This window comes from Scylla paramamosain, chromosome 12 (assembly GCF_035594125.1).
Source record: "Scylla paramamosain isolate STU-SP2022 chromosome 12, ASM3559412v1, whole genome shotgun sequence".
In the NCBI taxonomy this organism is placed as follows: domain Eukaryota; kingdom Metazoa; phylum Arthropoda; class Malacostraca; order Decapoda; family Portunidae; genus Scylla; species Scylla paramamosain.
In genome coordinates, this window is record NC_087162.1 from 2895001 (window position 1) to 2900000 (window position 5000).

At 43.6% G+C, this 5000-nt stretch overlaps 1 protein-coding gene across 1 annotated transcript in view; it reads left to right on the forward strand.

Moving 5' to 3' along the window:
- Positions 1–5000, forward strand: part of LOC135105533 (uncharacterized) — a 34932-nt gene that overhangs the window by 15539 nt on the left and 14393 nt on the right. The window lies entirely within an intron of this gene.

Consider the following 5000-nt stretch of genomic DNA (forward strand, 5'->3'; position numbering starts at 1 on the left):
TTGTTGTTGTTGTTATGGTTGTTGTTGCTGTTACTTATGCTATTATTATTATTATTATTATTATTATTATTATTATTATTATTATTATTATTATTATTATCATTATCATTATCATTATTATTATTATTATCATCATTATTGGTAGTAGTAGCAGTAGTAGTGGTAGTAGCAGTAGTAGTAGTAGCAGTAGTAGTAGTAGGAGCAGCAGTAACAGCAGTAACAGCAGCAGCGGCAATAGTAGTAGTAGTAGTAGTAGTGGTAGTGGTAATAGTGGTGGTAGTAGTTATGTTGGTGGTGACATAAGAGGGAGTACAGGGACCCAAAATTGACACAAACCTAAATATAGAAAAGAAGAGGGGAATAGGGAGAGAGGGAGAGGAAGTGATGGGGCGAAGGGAGGGATAAAGAGGACAATAACAAAGGAATTCTCTCTCTCTCTCTCTCTCTCTCTCTCTCTCTCTCTCTCTCTCTCTCTCTCTCTCTCTCTCTCTCTCTCTCTCTCTCTCTCGGTGAAAGTGAGAAGGAAGGGAGAGTACACACGCATCATCTTCCTTCATCATCTTCCCTTATCATCTTCCGCCATCACTATAATTTCCTTCAGACTTTCGCTAATTCGTTCTCTCTCTCTCTCTCTCTCTCTCTCTCTCTCTCTCTCTCTCTCTCTCTCTCTCTCTCTCTCTCTCTCTCTCTCTTAAGATGAAAATGCACAAAATTAAAGTGAAATAAGTATAAACAGATTGACGGAGGGCTAAATAGACCGTGATTGAGGGAGAGAGAGAGAGAGAGAGAGAGAGAGAGAGAGAGAGAGAGAGAGAGAGAGAGAGAGAGAGAGCGTGTGTGTAAATCATTCACCGTTATGATGAAAAACTGAAATTAGACAAAAAAAAAAAGTATTTGGAGGTATAAAGCAAGATAATTGAGAGAGAGAGAGAGAGAGAGAGAGAGAGAGAGAGAGAGAGAGAGAGAGAGAGAGAGAGAGAGTGTGTGTGTGTGTGTGTGTGTGTGTGTGTGGGAGGCTGGCTGGCTGTGGTGGGCGGTGGCTGCACATGATATGGCTGGCGTGGTCTCATCTCGTCGTCCTCCACCTCAGTGTTGAGTTACCGGGCCGCTGTTTCATCTGAGGACGTCCAGATGATGTGGTAGGGGTTGGTAGAGATGATCAGCCGGGTTCTCAACTGTTTCTCGTGTTTATAAGGTTGAAATTTTGTTAATCTCTCACTAAAACCTTAAAAAAAATCTTTAAAAATCCGTGTACCTTCCTTCTACTAGAGCCTTTTGAATGTAGTGGAGTAGCGAAGCCTAACTATTCTAAAACATGGTCCTTTGTGTGATCTTTTCGTGTGATTTTCTGTAGCAGGGCAGCAACAAGAGACGTTTCCCTTGGTCTTTATGTGGTCTTTTTGGTGTGGTGGCAAGATCCACACTCTTCAGGATCTTTTCTAGTTATTTCATAGGGTTTTCTTTAGCAGGGTTTGTGATAGAGGTAGTCTTTCTAGTGGCAGTTTTAAAAGGCGCTCTCTGCAGCAGGGATAGTGGCAGGGGCCGCAGTCTTTGTTATGGTGATTTATAAGGATTTCTCTATAGTAAGGATAGCAGGGTTCGTGTAATCTTGCATGGGCTTGTGTTCAAGGCCTTTTCTGTAGCACAGGTAGTGACAGGGGTTGCAGCCATCGCGGGGACGGTTTCAAAGGCTTTCGCTGTAGCAGGGGTAGTGGCAGGGTTTGAAAAAGTCTAAGGCTTTCTTTATAGCAGTAGTGGCAGTAGTTGCAGTCTTTGTAGGGGTTGTCTAAGGCTCTCTGTAGCAGTGGTGGTGGCGAGGTTTGCAGTCTTTGTAGGTGTTGTTTCTAAGATTTTCTCTGTATCAGGAGTAGTGGCAAGAGTTGCAGTCTTTGTAGGGGTTGTTTTCAAGGCTCTCTCTGTAGCAGGGGTAGTGGTACGAGTCGTAGTCTTGCTGGGGGTGTTTTTTTTTTTTTTTTTGGCATTTCTCTGTGTTCATGGTCTTGCTGGAGATAATTTCTAAGGTCCTCCTCGGTGTTTGCTGTTGAAGGGGTTGGTAGGGGCTGTAGTCTTGCTGGGGGTGGTGTGTAGAGGCCTCTCTGGGATTTTCCATAGACTATAGTGGATATGATGAAGGTCTAGTAGGGATGTTACTTTTGTTTTTTTTTTTTCTTTTTTTGTCTTCCCTGAATCTCGTTTTCTATGGCGCTTTCATTATAAATTCCGTTTTTTTTCATTATTTTTTCTCTCTCTTTCACTTTGTTTTTTTCTGTTCTTGTTTTTTTTTTCTTTGCCGTTTTTATTCTCATCTTTCATCCACTGCCCTCCTTTTCCTCTTTTCTTCTTTCTGCGTCTTGCCTTTTACCTCCTTTTGGTCTTAAGTCCTTGTTCCTCTTCTCATCATCATTTCCTTTGATTTTTTTTTTCCTCCTTTGTTCTCGTCTTCCATTCCTTGTCCTCCTCCTCCTCCTCCTCCTCCTCCTCCTCCTCCTCCTCCTCCTCCTCCTCCTCCTTACTCTAATCCTAATTCAAATCCATAACCTTCATCATAAAAAAAAGTCCACATTATTAATTATCCCACGAAGAGGAACCTGGTGACACGACACTCATGGAAGAGGAGGAGGAGGAGGAGGAGGAGGAGGAGGAGGAGGAAGACGCGGATACTTGGACAGATGGGGAGGGGTGGAGAGTAGTGAGGGAGCAGGGGGGAACGTTACTAAGGTATTCCACGGTGCTGAGGTGGTAGTGGTAGTAGTAGTAGTAGTAGTAGTAGTAGTAGTAATAGTAGTGGTAGTGATGGTAGTAGTGGTCGTAGTGGTGGTAATGGTGGTAGTGGTGGTCATTATAATACTGGTAGTAGTAGTAGTAGTAGTAGTAGTAGTAGTAGTAGTAGTAGTAATAGTAATGACGGTGGTAGTTTTTGTGGTTTCTCGCGGTCATGCCTCTCCCAAAAATCCGGATGTCCTGTGTTTATGTGGCGCCATAAATAGAAACATTATTACGTCGAGGCTGAGAGCGTATGAGAGTGAGTGGACATTAGGGCGAGGCCGAGTGTGGGAGTAGATACACTGATAGATAAAGGAAGGGTAGGTGTTGAGTGTTGAGGAGAAGGATGGAGACATAAATGAAGGAGGGAGAAGAGAGCATATACAGTATTGAAGGAGGGGGAGGCGTAGGAAAGATAGAAAAGAAGGAGGGAAGCAGAGGGATATAGATAGGAGAAGGAGAGTAGGTAGAAGAAACTGAGAAAAGGGAAAGGAAGAGAAGAGTGATGTGAAGATAGTAGAAGGAGGAAAAGGAGAAAGCGGAATAGAGGAGGAAGAAAAGGAATTAACACAGAGAAAAATTAGAAATGAAAAAGAAAAAAATATATAAAGAAGAAAGGAGGTGAGGGAGAAGGAGAAATGAAGTTCCTGAAAAAAAAAGATAGACACAAGAAAGAAAGATGATGATGAGGAAGGATAAAAAGAATAGGAAAAGAAAGACAGAGGGATAAGAAATGGTGTTAATAAATCGGCTTCGACTATTGACTATTGGAATTAATGATGAAGTGAGAGAACGGACAGATGATGGTAATGGTGATGGTGGTGGCGGTGATGGGGTGGTGATGGTAATGGTGGTGATGGCGACGGTGGTGTTAATAGTGACTTTGATGATGATGGCAAAGATGTTGTTGTTGGTGGTGGTGGTGGTGGTGGTGGTGGTGGTGGCGGCGGCGTTGGTGATGGTGGTGAGTCCTTGTTCTTGTTTAGTTTCAATAATTCTTCATTCCTGCGTGGAAAACTGTGATGAAGTGATGAGGAAATGCACAGCGTACCTTAGCAACATTTGCACCCGCGACACACACACACACACACACACACACACACACACACACACACACACACACACACACACACACACACACACACACACACACACACACACACACACACACACACACAAACCAGAGAGAGACGCAAGAACAAGACCAAATATGTAGAACAAAACACAGCGACCATCAGAGAGAGAGAGAGAGAGAGAGAGAGAGAGAGAGAGAGAGAGAGAGAGAGAGAGAGAGAGTGAGTACATTCTGGCACTGCCTCAGGGGACCATTGCACCTCCGGCACCCGTGGCACACCTCAGGCAATGTGTTCCTCACAGGAAAGACCCTTTGGCGCCAGGTGGTCTTGTGTGTGTGTGTGTGTGTGTGTGTGTGTGTGTGTGTGTGTGTGTGTGTGTGTGTGTGTGCTTCTCTCTATCCAGCCAAACTTGTCCTCGCCACTAGCAAGACCAGTTTTGACTCAGCATTACTACTCCCTTATTCCCTCCCTCTTTACCTCCATCTCCCTTCTATCATTAATTTCTCCTTCTTTCATCATTCACTCCCTTCATCTCTACCTCTTTCCTCTTTTCTCCTTCCCTCTCTCCTTATCTCACTTTCTTTCTTACCTCTCATCCCTCCTTCGTTCCCTCCTGTTTTCTCTCTCCCTTTTTCCCTTACCTGCATCTCTCTCCTGCCATTCATCGCTCCTTCCTCCTATTTTCTCCCTCCTGTCACTCATTCCCCTGTTCACCTCCTCCCTCCTTTCTGTCCCTTTCGCTTCCTCATTCCCGTCTACCTTCCCTTCCTGCCTTCCCCCTTTTTTCCCTATAAATTTTCAACGTTTTGCCCTCCTCTTCTTCCTCCTCCTCCTACTCCTCTGTGACACCCCTACCAACAACAACATTTAATGAAATCTTAGTAATCCAACACATGATATTGCAATACAGTTCACCAATCACTCATTTAAACGCTCAATAATAACGACGAAGAAAAAGAAAGAAAAGAATAACTGCATAAGAACATAGAACAACATAGAGAAATGTAGCACAAGAATAGCAGCGCATCACAATACACACACAAAAAAAAGATACAGAGGGCAGCAACATACATACATACATACACACGCACATAAATACGCCCCTTCCTGCACTAAACTGAGGGTTAACGCAACACTAAAGATCAGTAACACACACCTTGA